General features: G+C 43.8%; 1 pseudogene; it reads right to left on the minus strand.

Moving 5' to 3' along the window:
* The window catches only part of LOC102926383 (centromere protein T-like), a 66,763-nt pseudogene extending 56,164 nt beyond the window's left edge, over positions 1-10,599 (minus strand).
* Between the last annotated feature and the right edge of the window lie 11,885 nt (positions 10,600-22,484).

Below are 22,484 nucleotides of genomic sequence, written 5' to 3' on the forward strand. Positions count from 1 at the left end.
TACTTGTGTTCCAGGGAAGGGGGAGATGAAGTGTCACATGTGTGGAACTTTATTACAGCAAATGGTCGGGAAAGGATTCACTGACGCATTGGGAGACATGACTTTGAATGAAGAGGTTACTTCTGATTTTAAGCAGTCACTGTTAGGCTTTCAACACCAGAAACATGGTAGACCACCAGTCCAGACTGTAAGGGGGAGGGAGTGGGGGAGGGGAGGAGGGCATGTCCTGTTTCTAGTGTTGGAAAACAAAATGTTCGTCCCTAATCATCTGGTGTGGTCTGGACTTTCAATGCCGAAGCAAAGCACTGATTTTCCATCACAGCCTTTCCATATGAATGTTGGTGACACCCGTGGGACTTGGTGCCTTCCTATTCTCACCATGAGGTGCTATGTCAACTGCCTCAGTTCAAGGCCACAAAACTGACTTGATACTGAGACACTGTCTCCCAGAGGGATTATCAATAAAATTTCATAAACCTGGCGGGGATTCATGTCACATTCACTTAGAGCCGCTACAGAATAAAATGTCACTCCTTCTAAAGCAGAATAGGGACTCTCACGGGGACAAAAACACATCCAGACCCTTAACTCATGCTCTGTAAAAGTAACAATGTTCTCCGTCAACAAGTGCAGAGCATGTCCTTCCTTGTCTTTGCCGCCTCTCCTACTCTCATTGGAGGGGAAAATCCACCAGAGGCAGGGGAATGTCAGGATGACCCGGAAGACCAACCAGCCACTAAACTGTGTCCTCTAGGAGGGAGAGAAAGCAAACAAAAACCTTCTTGAAACATGATATGAGGCTTTTTAAACTGCTGACCTCCTTGAAGAGCTACTGGCAGTTGGCTGCTGGGAAAGGGAGAGGCAGGATTTTTTTAGGGCTGTGGCCCCTGGTAACTGTCCATGCTCTCGTCTAACACTAATTAGACTCAGTGTGAGTGCGTGCGTGCGTGCGTGTGCGTGCGTGCATGTGCGTGTGCGTGACATGGAGTTGGAGGCAAATGCAGTATCAGAGAGCCTCTTGGAGCAGTTAAAGGGGGTAGGGGGCTGTATGCACATATGAAATTGTCAAAGAATAAATTTCAAAAATTTTTAAATGCCATCTTGATGACAAGAAAATTAACTGACCTTAGACCTCCAGAATATGCAAAAAGTATATTCCTTCTTCTACTTGAGGACAATCTAATCTCTCTTTACCTCTCCCATTCCTCCCTCCCTCCCTCTCTCCTTCTCTCCCTCCCTCCCTCCTTCCCCCTCCTATTTCCCTACTTCTGAAAAAAAAAAACCTGCACTCAAGCTCGCGCCTGAACATCACTGTTGTCCTTTCTGTGGCCACCCAGACAGACGTCCTCTGGTGTCCTGCAACCTTCTGTCCAGCTGAAGCTCATGAAGGACTTGATCACGAATCTATATAAGCATATTTGTTCCAGAAAAGACATGCCCTATATATGAGGTCAGAGAGAGAATGGCGACAAACTCTCAGCACCGCTGACTTCTTGCTGTTTGAGTGATTCAGTCTCTTCCTCAGACAGGGTACATTGTCTCACTACACCTCACTAGACGTATCCCCTTCTGCAGAAACATTTTCTATTAAGGGGTGCTTGCTCCAGACAAGATAACCTATTCCATTTTCAAACGCTTGTCAAATTATTGTTTATATTGACTCAACCTCTTTATTCCTTGTGGAACTAAAATTACACTCCTGTTCCACAGGGAAGCCTTCCTTCTTCTGACACACTGTGGATGTCACTGTCCTTGTTAAAGGATGGTATTCCCAACTAAGAACTACATTTGGTCTGATAAATAACTAAATCATCAGGATTCTAAACCAACAGTTTTCTGGTTCTCTCCTCCCACCCCCGAACCCCCACCCCAGGCTTAGTTTTCTCTCATTTCCTTGTTTGTCTGTCACCTGACCACACTGCCCAGGGTTCTGCCATCACCGGCTGATACCCTCAGGGGTGTGTGCTTTCCTAGAAGGAGCTCATACTCAAGAGTGTGTTCTACACTGTGTACACACCAACAACTCCCTTAACTACCCCTCCCTCTTTGCCTCCTAGACTTGCCTAAGTCAAACACTGAAAAACTCTCTGAGTAAATATCCCTTGGGCTCATCAAATTCAACATGTCCAAAATAAATGTCAACATTTCACCCCATATATTCTGCCTTCTGTCTAGGCCCCACTCGGGAAAGCAACTCCCTTTCTTCCCTACCTGGAAATCACTAGAATACACTTCAAGGCTCTCCACTTCTACTACAGCCCTAGCCCTAAGGTTCAACAGCTCTTGTCTAGGACGTAAATCCTACCATTCTTTGATTGATTTCTCTGCTATTTGTCCTCCAGCCTATTCTGAAAAGATCCCGATTCATTCCTCTGACAGCAGTGATGGTCCTAGGGTGCAGAGTGGAGAGCCCAGTCCTCTGCTCAAGGTCTTCAGTGGCAGAATTGTGCAGAGGGAATTGACGTTGAGGGAGCAGATGGTGGTCACTTCAAGAATTGTCCTAAAAACTAAATATGAAGCCTGGGGGCACACCCTTACATTCCAGGCATAAAGAAGCTAAGGGTGAGGGACAGGGATTTTCAGGCAGACCTCATCTGAAGTAAATAAATGAATAAATGAATGAATGAATGAATGAATGAATGAATGAATGAATGAATAAAAATTATTTTAAACATGATGTTTAAACATGAGAATCTTTTTTTTTCTCCAGTGGCCTGATCAATAATTAAATCTCTAGGATTCTAACCCAATAGTTCTTAGATTCTGTCCCTTTTTTCCTTGGTTTTCTCTCGGGTTTCCTTTGTCCCCCTGTCGGCTGACAGTGCTTGCTGGGGCTCTGATGTCACCCCTAACACACCCGGTGTGCGTGCCTTCCTAGAACAAGTTCACCAAAATGCAAGCACAGCCCCTGGACCTCACCGTGTGTCAATGTGTGTAACAGAAAGATGAGAGAGTCCGGTACTGGCCTGGTTGATTTTTCTAGAAAAAAAAAATCCAAAATCTACTCTATAGAAAGAAACCAAAGCCGGAAGGAAGGATAACAGAGTCTAGAGACTAAAGCCGAGAAAAGCGGTGTTTGAAGTTCTGAAGAAGTTCAGGAGGACAGGTGCAAGCAGAGACAGATGCTGACTGCAGGCTGGAAGATAGACGGGCAACAGGGCTGCCACAGCTGTTGCAGCGGAATAAATGCCATCTTTATTGACACCGTCCAAGAGACTACAGTACAAATGTTAAATGTGTTTCAAATATTTTATATGTCAGACTGATAGAAAATCAAGGAGGGGAAGATGCTAAGTTTAGAACAAAGAAGTCTAAGACCACCAGGGAAATATGATTGTGTGTGTTTGTGTGTGTGTGTGTGTGTGTGTGTGTATGTGTGTGTGTGTGTGTACATGCCTACAAACCCACTTAGTATTTAGAATGCTTTTTAAAATACCATTTCTTTAAGTTGTCATAGCTAAAGTATGACTTCCAAGTGTCCTGTTCCAAAGGGGAAAAAATCACTGTTTACATCTTGACAATACAATTTAAAGAAAACACTCTGAGTTCCAGCTTACATTGTCCATGTGATGTAAGTTGTGCCTCGGTTCCCTTTACTATAAACGTTCTTCTGTTATACACTGGAACCTGTGTTAGCTATCTTACCCTCAGCGTGCATCTCAGCCTCTCTCACCGGCCCTACCTGGAAATCACTCAGGATGCAAGCTTTACTACCATGCCTGACCGAGGCATTCCGAGTTTCCTCTGTCACAACAGCTTCCACCTTCATCTGACAAAGGCCCAGCAGGCCTCCCCATAACAAGGACTATTGGGGTCCAGCCCCTTGATCGCCCTCTCCCAGGGTTCAGGAAGAATCTACAACCGGCTGATAATCTAATCTTTGATGATATTAAATGAATCTATGTACATGAAATTCTTCAGTTCACTTGCTTTATTTTTCTGAGTCAGATCTCTCTCTACACGGCTTCAGTTCTGTTCTCACGTTCTGCTCCTCTCTGCCCTTCTCCTCCTGTCCTCTCATAACTCTAAGTTTCTTTCCGTCTCTGTCCTCAGCTTCATCTTCATTCTTCTCTATCTTGGTTCCTTCCCCTTCCTCTCCCAGAATTGGTCTCAGCCCTACCAGAAACCTGAGCCTTACCATATCATGCCAGGCTCCCAAGGTCCCCACAAGAGCAGTGATAGCCAGCTTCATTTGCAACCCAAAAGGGGAGTGAATAGAGGAGGTGGGGTCAGATAAGGCCTGGAATAAGTCAGAAAGGGAATTTATGTGCTCAAAATATATTCTTATAAGTGGTTAGGTGAAATGTTGTGAGTTTATCATAAATGTGCTCAAACTACAGTCTTACAGGTGGTTAGGTAAAAGAGTCTATAAGTCACTAAAACAAAACTGCCTCTCTTTTCCTGTGCCACCAAATTCTGGCAGGGCGGGGTAACTCTGCTCAGAGCTAGGAAACCTGCCTCAAAGCTACATTGCACCTGGTATGCAAAAAACCCTTTTGTTCTGAGTCAATTGCTCTGGAATACCATTTGGGCTGTGAGAGAAAGGAGGCTCTGAGCTTCATTTGCACAAGAAACAAAGCTATGCACCTAAGTTCACCTGTCTCCTAAGCCTAGGAGACAGGTAGTGTCTCCATAAGGGTGTTTACCTTAATTCAAGAGACTCAGTGGTTGGTTTGAAATGCTTTGTCCTGTCTACCTTTTGACTTTGAATGCTAGAGAACTATATCAGATAAAACACACTGTTAGAAGTTCTTGGGGAAGGTATGAGAGCACACAAGAAATTCATAGCAGGAAACAGCTGATATATTAAAAGCCAAATAACACCAAATACTCTTTGAGATTTGGGTTCCTCTGGAAGAATGCCTTGATTTTTCCAGGTATAGCTTTACCATATTCAGCTGAATTCTTACTACATTCCTGAGGCTCATAGCATCCCCAAATGGAGAGACAGACTTCTCAGTAAACATTGTCTTGGGTATGAGAGAAACACTTCTGCATTTGCATTCTACACCATCAGAGAGACCAGGACAGATTCTTTCTGGACCCAGGGGCAAAAGTCTGATCAAACTGCTCCCAGAGGACCCATTCAATCAGGGGCAGCCTTCAGAGGAGTGCTTACAGCTTATAAATCGTGGCCTGAGGAACACAACCACAGTTTGAAAGCAGTTCTAACGCTGAAGGGGCATCTCTGTAGCTCTCTATAAGGTCAAATAGACCAAGGGACCTAAACCAGACTCTGTGGAGAGTCCACACAGTTAGGAGCCACTTGGGCTGGAAGGGGACCTCATTTCTCTGTCAGGAAGGACAAACTTTTGCTACAAGAAGCAGCCTGCCTTATTTAGCAGAACAACTTAGAAAATTTATTAGCTCACCTCTCGAAAAGCAGTGATGGAGTTCAGGCTCATCTCTCTTCATCTCTGTCCATGTGTCTACTCTATGCAAGCAGGGGCAGTTTCAGATCTAACGTCATAAACCTATCATGGAGAGCAGGCATCTATCCTGTGGATCTCTTAGAGTCAAAGCAATGATTCTGCCCCAAGTTCCCAGCAAGCATCTGTGAAAATGACCCATAACTGTCCTTCCAGCAACTGGTCTAAAGGGGACTGGGTCACCGCTGTGTTTCTCAGAAGCACAGTGAAAGAGGGGTCGGGGGAGAGGGGGCTTATCTTTCCCTGGAGCTCAAAGGCTGTGTCACAAATGTTGAATCCTACATCTTGAAAGGTGATGCTTCCAGGGAAGGAGCGGATAGGATTTGAGGGAAAATGGCAGTGTCTGAATTTCCCACAGCAGCTCTGTGCTCTCTGGCCTTATCTTTGGTCCATCCATATTTTGAAGGCCAGAAAAAAAGGCAGTAATCACAGCAACAAGGGCAGCCTTGAAATTGGGAGTGAGCACTAGGCTGTGGACCTGGCCTATGTAGTTTAAATAGAATTGGAAAGCCTTGGACCCATTTCATCTTCTCCAGGAATATGCTCAACTGTCAATTCTGTACTCTGACAGAGTCTTTAAAAGCTCTGTTCGATGCTTTGGAGTTGAGGATTCTGATACCAGTAATGAATTCATATCTCTACAATGCCTATCTTTACACTTCATTGTCATTAAATGGAAAATTCAGCTATTCAATATGATGATCGTTTCTAGTCTTTGATAAGATTTTTCCATTTTCTTTTCTTTTTTAATGCTTCTAAATTGTAATAAAGCTTTAAAGACTAAGGTACCCACAGCTTCATTCATCTGTCTCTCAAGTATAATGAATGTATACAGGCAAAGAAGAAAAGGGATATAGGATTTGGTGTAATCCTATAACCTCGCTCATTTCCTTGTGGAAGGTTGAATAATTCCAGAGGAACATCACATAATAGCGATGAGTTATTGTCTCATCGGCGCTAAAGAAATACTCGACACAATGCGCATGCATAAACTACAAAATGAAAACAGCTCACATACAAAGCATCATTAGGAACCAGTGCAATCAGAAGCTGTGTGTACATCTAGATGCATGCACACACATCACAGAATCCTGGAGACACTTCTCAACTTCTCAGGAAACAGAACACTAATATTACAAAGTGAAAAGACTGAAAACATGCTACATTTTTTTGTCACACAGAACAAAATATCATATATCTCTCTCTCTCTCTCTCTCTCTCTCTCTCTCTCTCTCTCTCTCTCTCTCTCTCTCTCTCTCTCTCTCTCCTCTCTTGCTCTTAACTATATAAGTCCAAATGCTGACAACATACCTACAGTGGTCGCTAGAGGTCTTTTGTTGGAGTCTGCTTCAAAAAATTTCATTTCACTCCTCTGCCATTTTCAGTTTAGTACAACTGTTTTTTTAAAGGAGAATGAATACTTTCTGTGTTTTTTAAACATTTTATATGAAGCATTTTAAGCCAGTAGAAACACAGGCAAGAATCTCTCTCCTACATACTGGCTCCCACAACTGACAACCTGTGGCCAGTGTTGTCGTATTTACAACCCTATACTCCTCTCTCTGTTGTTTTGAGGGGTAACCAAGACATGTATTCCATCTACATATATTCCAGCATTTCTCTAAAGAATAGGACTTGTACATATAATTACTTCTAAATAATTTATTAAACATCTAGTCAGTCTTTACATTTCTACTTTGCTTTAGACAGCATCTCGGTCCTTTGCCTAGTCTGGTCTTGGATTTGTGGCATTCTTCCTACCTCAGCCTTCCCAGTGCTGAGCACGCAAATGTGAACCACCCAACATGGCTTGCTTTCAATACATTTTGCTTGTTTCCAAATTCCTTTGCTTTCTAAACATTTTGCTTGTTTCCAAATTACTTTATCTCCAAAAATATCACACCCTAAATTTTCTAGGTTTGGTAAGGCAGGAAGAATAAATCATCTTGATGATTTAGTGGTATACTGTATGACAGCACTTGGCAAGGACAGAGCAATTGACAGGTAATATAACATAATATGATATGATACAGATGACAATAACTGTAAAAACAATAAGATGATAAAGACAATGGTGATATAATCCACAATGGGCTCTGCCTACTAAGTAAAAGAGCTTCATGAAAATAGTGTCTTCACAATATTGGAATAGAAAGTAAGCTCTGGAATGACATTTTTCTAGGATGAAGAAGAAAAAAATGCAGGAAGCCTGATTGCATATCAAGCCCCCTGACACTCAGAGAAACACTTACAATTCTAACATTTGGTTCAAATGCGGACACAACTAAAATCAATGTCATCCAACCCCAGACCAGGACTAATTTCCAAGTGGGGTGTTGCACAGTCTCAGTGTGCGATTTCCCCATAGACTCGTCTGTCTGAACATTGGTCCCCAGACACTGACACCATTTTGGGAAGTGGAGATTAGACGGAGGAAGTAGGTTGACGGGACAGGAATGGAGGTCTACAGCCCAGTTCCACTCCCGTTTGGTCTCTGCTTCCTGACAGTCGATAGGATGCCACATACTCCTGTCACCACGGAGCTTCCAGCCACCGTGACTTTCTTACCCCAGTGGACTGTGATCCCAATTTGTAAGCCTGACAAAATCTTTCCTTCCTTACATTTTTTCCCACCAGGTATTTGGTCACAGCCACAAGAAAAGTAAATAACACAGAAAGCTGGTGACAGAACTGGTCTGCAGGAAAAGTGTTGAGGTTCGGAGCTGTGATCTAGAGAGGTCCTAAAATGATATTAAAAGACCAGAATGCCAACACAAACGTTTACAGGAGAGACTGTGATCATGAGGTTTCGGAGCCAGGTAAGGCCTCCTGGGAGCAGGGCTAGAGGCCATTTGTGTAATTGACTGGCAAAGAATGTAGCTGTGTCTGCCCATGTCCTGAGAACGTGAGCTGAGCTAAATCCACCAAGCTGTTTGGAAGAGAAAATTTCAAGACAGAATAATACCCAGGTTCTATGGTGATTATTACTTCCATCCAGAGTTGCAGAAAGCAAGATCCAAAAGATACAAAAAAAAAAAAAAAAAAAAAAAAACAAAGTTTGGAGAGAAGGGGAGGTTACAGCCAGCCAATGTTGAGAACAGGCAAATATGGTGGCTATAACTGTTGGTAAGATTAGCATCATCAAGGAGAACACTCAGACTTCACAGTGGGGCGATGAAGAAGTACCCTGAGGACAAGACTCTGCCTGCAAATTCATTTGAAAAGTGATTGCTTAAACAGGGGGCCTCCATGGTGCCCTCCTCCAGTAAGGACACTGATGAGAATATTTTCAAAGGTTCAACTAAAAGGAGCGTAGAGGCTAGGATATCTGTAGTCAGAGGGGGCTGAGCAGTAGAACTTGGCATCATCCCTATGGTACTAGTTTTGTGGTCATGAAACATGCAAGAGTAAGGGGAGGTGGGTCTTAGAGGCTTGCACCAAGTTTCAAGAAAGCTTCTGAAGCTAAATCGGGTTCCCTGGATTGATTCCTAGAGCGGGCTATGCATAAAGCTATGAAGACAGTGCCTAGATTGTAACGGAGACCCCTGAGTATTAGCTATTCCAAAGCCACGGCACATTTGCCGAGGAAAGCTGAAGACAGTAAATTGAGCTGGCCCGTGAGAGAGGCTTCAAATGCTGCAGCTCAGAGAGCTGATGGAGCAGGCTTACCCCAGCCCGCTGTATCACAGTTGGTGCCGTCAGACGCTCCAGATGCCAGACACCGAGCTATAGTTTGGTGTTGGCCTCGCTGGGGTTTGATCTCGTGTTGGTCTGGCCTTCCCATGTTACCCTCATGTTCTTCCTTTTTGTTTTCTGTTTGATGTTTGGTTTGTTTTTACCCATTTGTGAAACTTTATTGGTGCTAGGAGAAGGGGACTTTGATGACTGTGTGGGTCTAATGTATCCAAGGTAGAGAAAGAGCAAGTGTTAAGGCCTGGCCACGGTCGGCCAGGGAAGACAGAATTGCCACCCAATGCACCGGGACGAGTAACTGCCGGTGCTCCAAGGGCAGGAACCCCTCCACAAGCACGTGCAATGAGACTTGATCCGTGACTAGTTCCTGCCGTCACATCAGCAACTCCAAGTCCTCTGGCTTCACGGTCTTGCTGCCAGTGTGAGCGGCAAATACCTCCAGGTCATTGCAAAGACACCGAAGGCATTCGTCTAGGCACTTCTCTGCCTCAAGAGTGTTCTCCACAAGCTCTTAGTGCAGAAGCTAAGGAGCTTCATGTAGTGGCTCCATCCAGCCCTGCAGAGGTCTTGGAGTGGTGCCTAGGACCTGAGTTCGGGTCCTAGATGGAAGCCTGGCTGGCGCAGACTCCCCAGGGGCTCTGAAGGTAAGACCGCAACTCCAGGTCGTGAGAGGGCAGCTCAAGAAACGGATGTGGCTGCTCAGCCTGGAGTAAGTCACAGGTCCTGGAAGCTAATTCTGGACTTGCTGGCCTGCCAGAAATATCCTCACGCCCTGAAGCTCCTTCTCGTTCCTTGGCCTCAGCAGCCTCCTGGGGTCCCGCCGCTTCTCTTGGTTCTGGAAGCTGAGGCTGTAGTCAGAGAAGGGTAAAGAGCGGTACCAAAGCTAGTTCTGCTTCTGGGTTCTGTAGCCCCGACCCAGGGCTCCGTGTCCTGTGGCCCACAACGCTTTCAAAGGCACTTCAACCCCAGTGTGAGAAGGGTTGGGCAGAGAGTGATACACACTAAGCGAACAGTCAACCAAGGGCTGTGAGAAAGACTGGGTGTCTTCCAACACTACATCTGCTGGCAGGGTAGCAACAGGGGTGCCACGGTCATCACTTGGAAGAGCTGAGGCCAAGGGATCATCCTCCAGATCCAGCAAAAGAGTACCTATACCCACAGGTCCGTGTGTGGGACATCTGCGAGCCAGACCAGGTCTCCCCACTGACGGGCTGAAGAGATGGGACAAAGCTGAGGTGGGAGGAGCCGGTCAAGGGCGAAACATCGGCATTCCCACATGGCATTGGGTGAGAGGCAACCCCTGGTTCACGTCCTGCTGAAATACTAACAACCTCAGCCTTCGCTTCCTTTTGCCGTTGGCTGGGAGTCCTGGAGGCGGGGTTGTGGTGGGCTCCGGTTTAGGAAGTTGCAGCTCCAGCCCTTCCCGGGCTGCTTTCCTGTCTGGAGGACCCGACCTGGCTTCACAACCTAGCTCCATTAGAATGCATTCTGGCAGTTGTCTTTTTTTTTTTTTTTTTTTTTTTTTTTTTTTTTTTTTTTGCTACCCTACTCCTTGGAGGAAGGTGTTTGAAGCAGAGTTCTCTGTACTTGGCACACTCCACAAGAGCATACAGTGCCATCTGATCCAGGCAGGAACTATAGAGGACTACCACGGTCAGGGTCCTCCCCTCCCTGTTCTTCCCTTTTGTTGTAGGAATGTTTATCCTGTATCATTGGCCATGGGAAGTATGCAACTGTTTTTTGTTTTGTTTTGTTTAAAGATTCACAGTTAAGCTATTGCTTTGAGTCTCAAGAAGAAATACTGAACTTTTGAACAGTGTTGAACTGAAGGCATCTGTATCTAGAGGTGGATATTAGCCTATGAGGATGAGGGCAGAAATGTTACAGTTTGAATGGGAAATGACTCCCATGAGTACATGTGTTTAAACAAGTCATATCCAACTGATGATACTGTTTTGGGAGGTAGATACAGCAGGAAGTAGGTCACTGGGAACAGCCATGACTTTCCCGCAATGACTGACTGTATCGCTGAATTGTGAGTTAGAATAAATACTTACTTCATTAAATCATTTCTTCAGCTATATGATCATAATGAGGAAAACCTCAACAAATACATGATGAAAAGATACAAAGACTTAATATTATGAAGCATAATTTCTCAACCCCAGCTAAACTATACATTTGGTTTCACTGTCCTGTCTCATCTAAAATCCTATCTGTGATATATTAAAAGACTAGAGAAAGGCCAGAAAACCTTTACATCTGATAAATATTTCCATCAAAATATCAACCTATGGGGGGCTGGAGAGATGGCTCAGCAGAGGACCTGGCTTCTCTTCCAGCACCCACATGGCAGCTCACACTTGTCTGTAACTCCAGTTCCAGGGGACCTGACACCCTCACACAGACATGCAGACAAAACACCAATGACCATTAAATTAAATTTAAAAAATCAACATACAATAGCAAGTAAGTTTTTTAGAAATTGATAATGAGCATGCTGAGAAAGATTTCAGTAAAATAATCCCATTTGCAAAAGCCCCCAGGAAACTAAAATACTCAGAAATAAGCTTAAACAAAGAGAACAAAGACCTCTACTGTGAAAACTACACAACACTGAAGAAAACACATAAAAGAGATACAAGAATATGTAAAGATTTCCCATGCTCATGAATCCTAGAATTAGAAATATGAAAAATGGCCATATTACCAGAATCGTGCTCAGACTCAATGTGATCCTCGTCAAAACTCCATTCTTCACCAAAATAGAATAAAAATACAAATGTAATCACAAAGGACCCCAGATAGCCAAAGTATCTGAGCAGAAGGAGGGGTGCTATGGGAACCATAGTGCCCGATTCCAAATTACACTGCAGAGTCATAGTAACAAAAATATGAGACCGCACAAAAGCGTCATCTATACATGTCTATACAGACCAATGAAACAGAATAGATGCAGAAATAACCCATGCAACTATAGCCCCTAATTTCTGACAAATGTGAAAAATACACATTAAAGAAGACAGTCTCTTCAACAAATGGTCCCCGAATCCCTGAAATTTCTAGGAGAAAGCAGAGGCAACACATTTTAAGACACAGGTATAGGCAAGAATTTTCTGAACAATAGCTCCAGAAACAATTCCAAGAATTGACAAGCTGGGTGGCACAAAGTCAAAAGCAAAGGAAACAATGTGTAGAGTGAAAAGACAGCCTACAGGATGAGAGACAAAGCCTTGCCAACTATACATCTTAGAGAGTGTCTAGAATCTATAAAGAGTGCAAAAACTTCAATACCAAAATAACAACTATCCAGCCAATAAAGCAGCAAACAAGTTCAAGTATTGAAAAAAAGATATTAAAATGTTCAGTGTCCTTAGCCATCACAGAAATAAATATCAAAACTACCTTGAGATTCCATCATACTCTAATTTGAATGCCCATCATCAAACAATGAACAGTAAATTTTTGTGAAGATGCTAAGGGAATTCTTATAAACTGTTGGAGAGATGGAAATCAGTGCAACCACTATAAAAAAATCAGTCTAGAGTTTCCTCAAAAACTAAAGTCCAGAGTTATCAAAAGATTCTGCCATGTTAGTTTGGAATATACTCTTAAGAGTCTAAGTCAACATGTCACAGATTATCCATGTTTGTTGAAGCAGCATTTATAACATGGAACTTTATTCTCAATCTGGAACAAGTCTACAAGCTTATCAAGTCATGAGTGAGTGGGGACAGTGTGGGGTCTATACACAATGCAGTTTTATCCAGCCATAAGGAAGAATTAGATTGTGTCACTTGCAGGGAAATAGAACTTCAGATTGTCTTGTTAAGCCAAATGAGTCAAACTCAGAAAGACAAATATCACAAAGGAAGACAGAGAAGAATGGAGAGGAAAAGGAGGCTAGATGAGCCTGGAAGTGACTTGAATACTTCCTGAGCAAAAGTGACAAGAACAAGGCATGGTGAGACTCACATGTGTGACCACAGAAAACAGTCCCAGGCTAGTACTGATGGCCCAGAGGATTCCGGAGGAGGACTTGTCTTCAGTCCATATTGGAAGACTGAAATAGCTGCTTCTGAAGTCAGGAGAGAAGGTAAGCAGCAGCAACAGGGTAGATGAACTCAACAGTAAGACATGAACAGGGTAGATGAACTCAACAGTAAGACATGAACAGGGTAGATGAATTCAGCAGCAAGACATGAACAGGGTAGATGAACTCAACAGTAAGACATGAACAGGGTAGATGAACTCAACAGTAAGACATGAACAGGGTAGATGAACTCAACAGTAAGACATGAACAGGGTAGATGAACTCAACAGTAAGACATGAACAGGGTAGATAAACTCAACAGTAAGACATGAACAGGGTAGATGAACTCAACAGTAAGACATGAGCAGGGTAGATGAACTCAATAATAAGACATGAACAGGGTAGATGATTTCAGCAAGACATGAATGAAGCAGATGAACTCAACAGCAAGACATGAATCAGGTAGATTAACTCAACAGCAAGACATGAACAGAGTAGATGAACTCAACAGCAAGATATAAATAGAGTACGTGAACTCAACAGCAAGACATGAACAGGGTAAATGATCCCAGCAGCAAGACATGAACAGGGCAGATCAACTCAACAACAAGACATGAGCAGAGTAGATGAACTCAAGAGCAAGACATGAACAGGGTAAATGATCCCAGCAGCAAGACATGAACAGGATATATGAACTTGCCAGCATAATGTAAGGACAAGCAGCTAAAAAGCAAATCTTTTTCAAAAAATACAATTGCATAATTTACCTCCATTTCCTTGGACCTACTTGGTGCTACTGAACAGCAGCACCCACGTTAGGGCAGACCTTCCACTTCATATAACTTGATCAAGAAAATTCCTTACAGGTGTGTCCAGCCAAGTTCACAACCACATCCCTCACAGTGCTCATCTCATAACTGTTCCTGTGTTCTGACTTCCCCCTTAGAAATTGCTTCCCAGAGAACCCAACCTGTAATATGTGCATAGAATTCTTTCAATATCGACAGGCCCGGGACATCTCCATGATACTCAGTGTGGTCACTGCCTTTCAGCTTTGTTCAAAGTTCTAGAGACAAACTAATCATCATTACCTATTACTGAGTATTTACCTGTGCCAAAAAAAATTGATACATTGAGTCAATCTTTCGAATTCAATATATAGACGAGGAAGCAGCTAGCATAGAGTAGTGCCAGGATACAAGGGCAGGCAGACTTTGGAGTAAATGGTCTTGGTTCCATTTCCCCACTGCTTCCTGTTGATATAGGTTCAATGATGGCTGTGTTCCTGTGTTAGTCAATGTCAGTGCCTAGGCAGGCACTCACATTCCCTTGGTGGGGCTAGATAATTGGGATAGAATTATAACATGTTTCCTATGAGCAGATTCCCCTCTTACTTGCTGTGTTCAGTTTATACTACCAACATTTCTGTGCATTACCTAGAAATGCTGGCTAAAAGCCAGTGAGACAGAGCCTGAACTAAACATATAATAGGATAGAACAGAAAAGGTCATCGGTGTTTTGACTACATCTATGTCTATATATCATGTGCATGCCTAGTGTCCTCAGAGATTAGAAGAGGGTGTTGGATCCCTTCATAGTGGAGTTACAGATGGTCGTGAGTCACCATGTAGATACAGGAAATCGAACATGGATCCTCAGCAAGAGCAAAGAGTGGTTTTAACTGAAGAGCCATCTTTTCAGCCCACACTAAAAGTATTCTTAACCTTGAAATTGCAGGAAGTAATAGGTAAAGACTTGTCAGTTATCAAAGCCCACTGTTGGAGCTCAAGGGATTGCAGACAGTAGAATCTAAGCGCCAAGCAATATGAACGGTCTGCAATAACCAGGACTTATCTTTTTCTTCATCTTCCTTTCTATACAAATATAATAAACAGTAATCAATAATAAGAAGGAACAAGCACGTGGGAAATAAAAATAGTAAAGCAAAACTTCTAAAAAAAAAAAAATACTGTAATTAGCTTTGTTTTTTGTGCTCAGCTTTCTTTTGCAAAGAGAACAGGTTCCTGAACATATTCCTGGCCATGCTTGCTATTAACATGACTGAGTGATAACAAAACAAGTTCCCTTTTATACGTGTTTCCCTTTTCAGCCTCTGCGATGTGAAATAAACATGAAGCTGTCAAAAAAGAATAAACTGAGACAGACTAAACGAATTTGCCTCTGATGATAGTCATTATAAACAATGCGAATGTGGTCCCGCCTCACTGGCATTTAAATAATCCGTCAAAACGCCACCATGTCCTAAAATCTGCATTTGGGATCAGGGGAGATGAGGAGAAACAAGGGCATAGTAAGTGAAGTCGACAGAAATACCCTCGATCCCGACACCAAACCAGAAGAGCTTCGCCCCTCCGCTTCCCCCCCTCAAACATCTCCCTGGATGCCTCTGGGAGCCCTCTCCTTCCTCAATACTAAAAACACTCCCCGGGCAAAATTATCAAATATAATGAGCTTGTCCTCATTGGGAGGAGCCACTGCTAATGAAGGCCTCGTTAAATTTATGTGCACTCTCAAAAATTCGAAAGAGTATGTGAAGTTCTATTGCAAATACCATCAGTTACCTTCCATTTCTGAGAATACGGTCTAGTGCAATAATCCTAAAAAACAGAATTATGCCACTGTTTATTATAATTAGGAAACCTGGGGGGAAAATAAATACCATTCAATATGGGTATAGTTTGTTTTTTTTAAAAAAAAAAAAAAAAAAAAAAAACCTGATACAGGACACAAGGAAATACTATGAACTGTCTTAAATGTCAAGAGCATTAAGCGTGTTTGAAGAGTCTTAGGTTGAGTGGAGATGTGGCTCAGTGCTAAATCACCTAGCGTTTGTGATGCCCGGTGCTGGGCCCCTAACACTGAAAAACTTACGTCATCAAGTTAAAGGAAATTAGCAGATTATAAAATTATGTGCATAATACATTCTCAATTATGTTCAAACTTGCAAAAATATAGTCCCAGCTCTCCTCATTTGTTTTGTTGTTGTTGTTGTTGTTGTTGTTATTGTTGTTGCTATGCTAAAGACAATGACCAAAAATGACTTAAGGGAGGAAAGGCTTCATTTCAGCTCGTGGCTCAGTCGTATCGAACAGCCAGAGCAGGAACTCAAGACAGAACCTGGAGCAAGAACTAAAGCAGAGACAGAGGAGCACTGCTTACTGGCTTGCTTCCTGCGGGTACTCGACCAGCTTTCTTACACAGCCAAGGACCCCCTGTCCAAGGGGGGTACCGCACACAGTCGGATGAGCCCCCCCACTGCCAATAATAAATCAAGTCAATACCCTACTCACATGCCCACAGGCAAATCTGATAGGAACAACTCCTTGATGGATGTTCTCTCTTCCCAGATGTCTCCAATTTATGTAAATTTAACAAAAACTAACCAGCACACTGGCCAAAGATAGCCAAAACAATTTTGGAAATAGTAAAGAAGGAAGAGGATTGTACTCTTTTTGTGTATCATCTTACTGCTATTTAACTTTTAATGTGTGAGCAAGGGCCGAGGCAGACAGACCAGTGGACTAGAATAGATACTACACGTATGATACAATATGATTATATACCCATATATACATGTATACTTCATGTATGTAAACAAACAAAATACTATTAAATAACATTAAAACAATGAACTCCAAATGGAAATTTATAATTTATGTATAACATAGTATATACAATTAAGATGTCCACTCATTCTATATTTAAAATCTAATATCCATATAATCAACTTAAATATGAAAAACTAAATATTTTGAAGGGAAATATAGATCGTACCATTAGGATTTAAGAGTAGAGAACATCTCTTAAATAAGATACAAAAGGTAAGTCTTAAGAAAGATTAACCAATTCAACTACACTACACTAAAATTAAAACCCCATGTACCACCCCCATGACTCTCTCTCCTTCCACCTTCCCATCCCTTCTCCTCTGGTGCACAGTCTCCCCTGTCTCTCTCTCAGGACACTGTGACCTGTCACTTCTCCTCTGGTGCAGTCTCCCCTGTCTCTCTCTCAGGACACTGTGAGTATGTTCAGAGCCCTCCTGGGTGTGTCAAGACAATCCCCACATGCCAGTCAATATCCTTAGGCAGCAGGCTCCGCAGCGGCTCAGTCGCAGAACACTACTAGCTCGTGGGCCACGCTGCTCTCCAGCACAACTCCTTAGCATAACTACATCTGCATGTGGCTGCTGTTTTTCTACTTATAAGGTGGCATTTATGGATTCTAGAAACTGGGATCTGACATGTTCAGACAAGCATTACTCGGCCTGCTATGACTACTTCGTTATGAAGGATTCCATTTTTTATCTTACACACATATGCTATAGCCCCTTACCGCCTGCCAAGAGTTAACTCAAATTAGCCCAGCCAAAATCACCCTGCACTCCCGCTTCTCTGACTGCCACCATTATAAGCATCCCTCAGACTTAGAGGGGTGCGGGGGGGGGGGGGGGGGGTGGAGCCTGATTGTACACAATACAAAACCGTGAGAAATGACTGATTGAGACACAGCGCATTGCGCGTGCTGCCAATGGTGACATTGTTACAGTAAATTCATCATCCTGACACGTTCATAATGCTCCAACACTGTTGTCTGATTACGTCTCTCACTACAGGGTTGCAGCTTAGGCTGGGTACCTCCAGGAGACATATGGCGCGGAGAGAAGCAGCCTCACCTACCTAAGCCTCCGCTCTACCACATGCTGTTTCTACTGAATAAACAACGTCCCTGTAAAGCAAAGGAAATGCACGCAGGCATAAAGGGGCTGGCCCCCGGCTGAAAGGGAAGCTGAATGGGTGCTCTCACCCCTGGCCTCTTCTGAGGAGGCGCTTTCAGCCAGTGCTACCAGCATCAACAGGATCCGGACTGATGAATGGGCTGCTCATAAAGGACTCTATTTGAAGCCAGGGACATTTTCCCGAATGATGCAATCACTTAAAGACATGAATGACTCTCAGCCCTAAACACCAAAGAATTAATAGCCCAAGGTGAGCCGGAGTCAAGTGTCACGAGAAACCCACATACTCTCTTCCTTTCTCCCCACCGCTTGCTGCCACATGTGTGTGCCTGTACACACAGGCATGCACACACACACACACACACACAGAGCAAATGTTAAATGATGACCACAAAAGACCAAATGTGAAAGCCACTATCTCTGCTTAGGTTTCCTGTTGGGCTCCCTTGTCATGCATTCTCACCACAGATCTTAGTGTGGTCAGTTTGAAAGCATTAATAGGGCTGGAGAGATGGCTCAGAGGTTAAGAGCACTGACTATTCTTCCAGAGGTCCGGAGTTCAATTCCCAGCAACCACATGGTGGCTCACAACCATCTGTAATGAGATCTGGTGCCCTCTTCTGGCCTGCAGGGACACATGCAGGCAGAACACTGTAAACATAATAGATAGATAGATAGATAGATAGATAGATAGATAGATAGATAGATAGATAGATAGATAGATAGATGATAGATAGATAGATAGATAGATAGATAGATAGATAGATAGATAGATAGATAGATAAATCTTTAAGAAAGAAAGAAAGCATTAATAATAAACTCAGAGTCACCAATAATGAGTTGGTGCTGCATTAAGGAAAGAAACCAAGGCACATCCGCTTGGAGTCATCTAACCAGAAGTGAGTCCCGTCTAGCTCATGTCCCTCTGTCCTCATGTCCTCTGTCTTCTGTTGCATGAGTCTGAATCCGTGCCTGCCTAGAGACTGCCTTATGTATCTATTCTTGTGTCTGTGTCTGTCTGTCATGTGACCGTGTGTGCCTGTCCCTAACAGAGCACTTTGCTTGGTATGTACTCAACAGCACAGAAGGCATCACATGGGGAAGGAATGAGGGACACTTTATAGATATCTTCAACAGTGTTTTCCAGGGATTAAATCACAGGCTCTAAACTGACTCAGATAACAAATGATACCACAAGTGGCATCATTTATCAAGCAATAGTCACATGTTGTGTCCAACATTCTGTGTGGATATTCTTTTTATAAGAGTGCTTTCAGCCTCTACTTTTGCAAACGATCATCAGAGCACACATACACACTACTCTGGGGCAGAGGCATGGAAGAGTCCATGGCTTAAGATTACAGCTATGCATTGGCTTAGGTTGCAAAGTTGATTACCTGGGAAATCCAAGGCCAGTTCAACAAACAGGCTGAGCACATGGTAGGATAGCAAGTTAAGTCTTGAGTGACCTCAGGGTGCTATGAACTCTGTATGGTCCGGCAAATGATCCAGTCTCTTACAATGTAAGAGATATCTTTATCACAATGCACCGCCACACCCTCTGACGAAGGCACTCTCTCCAGTAGGTGACTGTCCAGGGAGTAAGGACAAAGGAAGTATAGACACTGCCCAAGGACAGGGGGACAATATCGAGCCAGCTACCAGTTGGGGGGCGGGGTCACTAGACCTCAATCCTGTGGCAAACTCCGGGACACAGTAGAAAATACTCATCTCCCTAGAACCCTACCAGACAGTCCGGGGGCTAGGTTATCTGTTATGAGAGTCCATCCATCACTGGTTCAGGACCGCCCCATAGAGGCACTGATTTCTCTATGATTCTGCCCAGCACTTCTAACCTGTTTGGACCAGTCAGTTCTTGAGGGTTACTGTGTATAGTATACCATTCTCCCTAAACACTTTATATAAGTTAGCAAAGTAGATATATAAGTTAGCAAAGTAGAAAGCCACTGACTTCCAGTCCTAAAATCAAACCATGGGAAGAAGGGAAGCTGTAAACACACACACACACACACACACACAACTGTGTTAGGACTCATTGTCCAACAGAGGTGGCCCCACTTGCTATGGTGGTGATACTGTAGTCCTACACAGCATCCCCTGCACTCTGGACACTGGAAGAACCATACCCACCTGCCCTCATTTTGTCGAGGAGTAACTGTGAAAGTATGGTTCCCGTGTGAGTCAAAAGCTCCGTTTTCAGCTAACCAAATCAGAGGCTGACTTCACGGAAGGCTGTGAAGGAGATGTGGTTTGTTTCCTCTGTGAGCACTCTGGACCTCCTCCCCTCCTGGAACTCCTCACCAATTCGGCACCAGACAGGCCCTTCAGAGAACTCTCTGACACTGGTCATTTGCCACTGTTGTGTGACAAAAACTGTCCCTGAAGAACCGAGACACACATCTACTCACCCCAGATAGGGAACTCATAACAGACCAAAGTGTGGACGCCACCAAAGTCCAGTTTAGTAAACCAATGGTTTTTATTGGGCTTACTTACAGGAATACAGGTGAGGAGTTACTTACAGGAGAAGAAATAACTCAAAGACATTCTGACAAGACGGCTCACAGAACTGGGAACCTGGAGCACACTGCACAGCCTGCAGGCAGCTCAGTAGATTGAGGAGTGTCCCTCCAGGTGCCCCATTTGGTCTACACCTCTTCCCAGCAGCTCGGCTGGCTTCTGCTTCTTCCAGGAAGCTGGTCTGGTCTCAAAAGTCTCCTTTGCAGCTTAGCTCGCCTCAGAGTCTTCTTGGTAGCCCGTTTTGCTTTGTCTGTGAGGAACTCACAGCTTTTATTGCTCACTCTGGTAAGCTGGGGCCTAGTGAATCTGGTCAGTTTCAGGGACTTCCTGAAGCTATTTTGAGTTATTTACCTTCCTGATTTAAGAGCTTCCCTGTAGGGCGGAATGTTTCAATCTTGAAGAAACTGCCACTAATAAAAATGCACATTTTCGTTCCCTTGGCAAATGCCTAGTGAGTGGCTTGCTTTAAGCCTGTCACTGTGCAGATGTGGGGACACAGAAATAGAACTCCGCCCCTGTCTGTAAGATGTCCTAAGTGTCACGATTAAGACATACAGCACAGTAAGGAAGCTTGGGGATTTACTACAGGGAAGCAGATCTTCAATTAGTGAATGAAAGCCTTTGCGCCTTGTTCAACATATTTCAAGCATCAGTGAGTAGGTAGACGGGACTGGAGAATGGAAGGAAGCGTCCTGGCCCCCAGACCCTTAAATCACACATTGGAGCTGCAGAGACTTGAGGCATTCGGGCGCTTTCTTCCTCCACCTCCACACAGTGCTGGCCTGTGGCCACGGCCTGCAGAACAAACTGAACACGAGCAGCAAGCACCAGTGTGAGCATGTGCTCCTGAAATCCTGCTGTGCATAAAGGATGGTTTTTAATTTGCTTGCACATTCCAAGAAGCAAAAAAAAAAAAAAAAAAAAAAAAAAAGGTTTCCTACTTATAGATTAATCCAGCGTTCTGGTAATAATGCTCTCTTGGCTCATTATTCAGTATGGAGATGGCCTCCATTTCTGCTTACACCTGTTTGGCTCCCTTATCCCTGCATCACGTGTCCGGGAACCCAAGGCAAGCTCTGTGTGGAAAGACTCTGTGCCTTACGTTTGCTTCATCCACACAAGGAAGGTAACAACACCTCACAGGGAAGCTGAGAGGATTAAGTAAGATAATGGATAGCATAAGGAATTCGGAAAGTTTATTTCTCCCAACCAGCCCCAGGCGTTTCGGAGAGGTGGCAATAAAGGCTGCTGCTGCATTTCACATGAATGGTTATGAATAGTTATCAATGCCTGTGAGATCTCTTCAGGAGGAAGTAAGTAGGCCCTTGAAAACACACGCATGCTGCATGGGAAGAAGCCACCCTAACAGCCTAATTGTAAAGGGAGCTGTGCAGCCTTGCAATTACCTGCTAAACAAAGCGTCAGAGAAGCACTAGACGATGGACATTTCAGGCTTTGCTACTCGAGAAGCGCCGTCCCCGGGGCTGGGGAGGTGGCTCACTGAGTAAGAGCACCCGCTATGCAAGCAAGAGGAACAGGGTTCTATCCCCCAGAGCCTGTGCAAAAGCCATGCATAGCCAGGCTTGGGGGGCAGGGGACACTGGGAGCTCACCGGCCCCCACTCCTGCTAGCAAGCTCCAGGTTCAGGAAGGAACCCTGCCTCAAGAAATGAGGTAGAGCGCAATAGAGGAGGACTCGCTATGTGCACATATGAGCAGACACACAGGTACTCATAGCCACACATGCATTGAACATGTGCACCACACAGACACACCAAAAACCAAATGTACTTAATTCTTCAGTGTTCTAACAGAAAAGCTAACCGTGTTTTTGTTTTTTGTTTTTGTTTTTTTTTTTAAGTTTTACATTCTGAAATGTGAAAACTTTTCCTAGCTTCACAATTAGGTTTGGCCCCAGAGCCTGTACTTGGCTGCCAACTCCTGGTCTTTAAAAAAAAAAAAATGCATCTTTCAACCCAGAAATCCCCACTAACCAGATGAGGAGATGTCTGACCGCAAGCACTCACACA

Source organism: Peromyscus maniculatus, chromosome 10 (genome assembly GCF_049852395.1).
Source record: "Peromyscus maniculatus bairdii isolate BWxNUB_F1_BW_parent chromosome 10, HU_Pman_BW_mat_3.1, whole genome shotgun sequence".
NCBI classification, from domain to species: domain Eukaryota; kingdom Metazoa; phylum Chordata; class Mammalia; order Rodentia; family Cricetidae; genus Peromyscus; species Peromyscus maniculatus.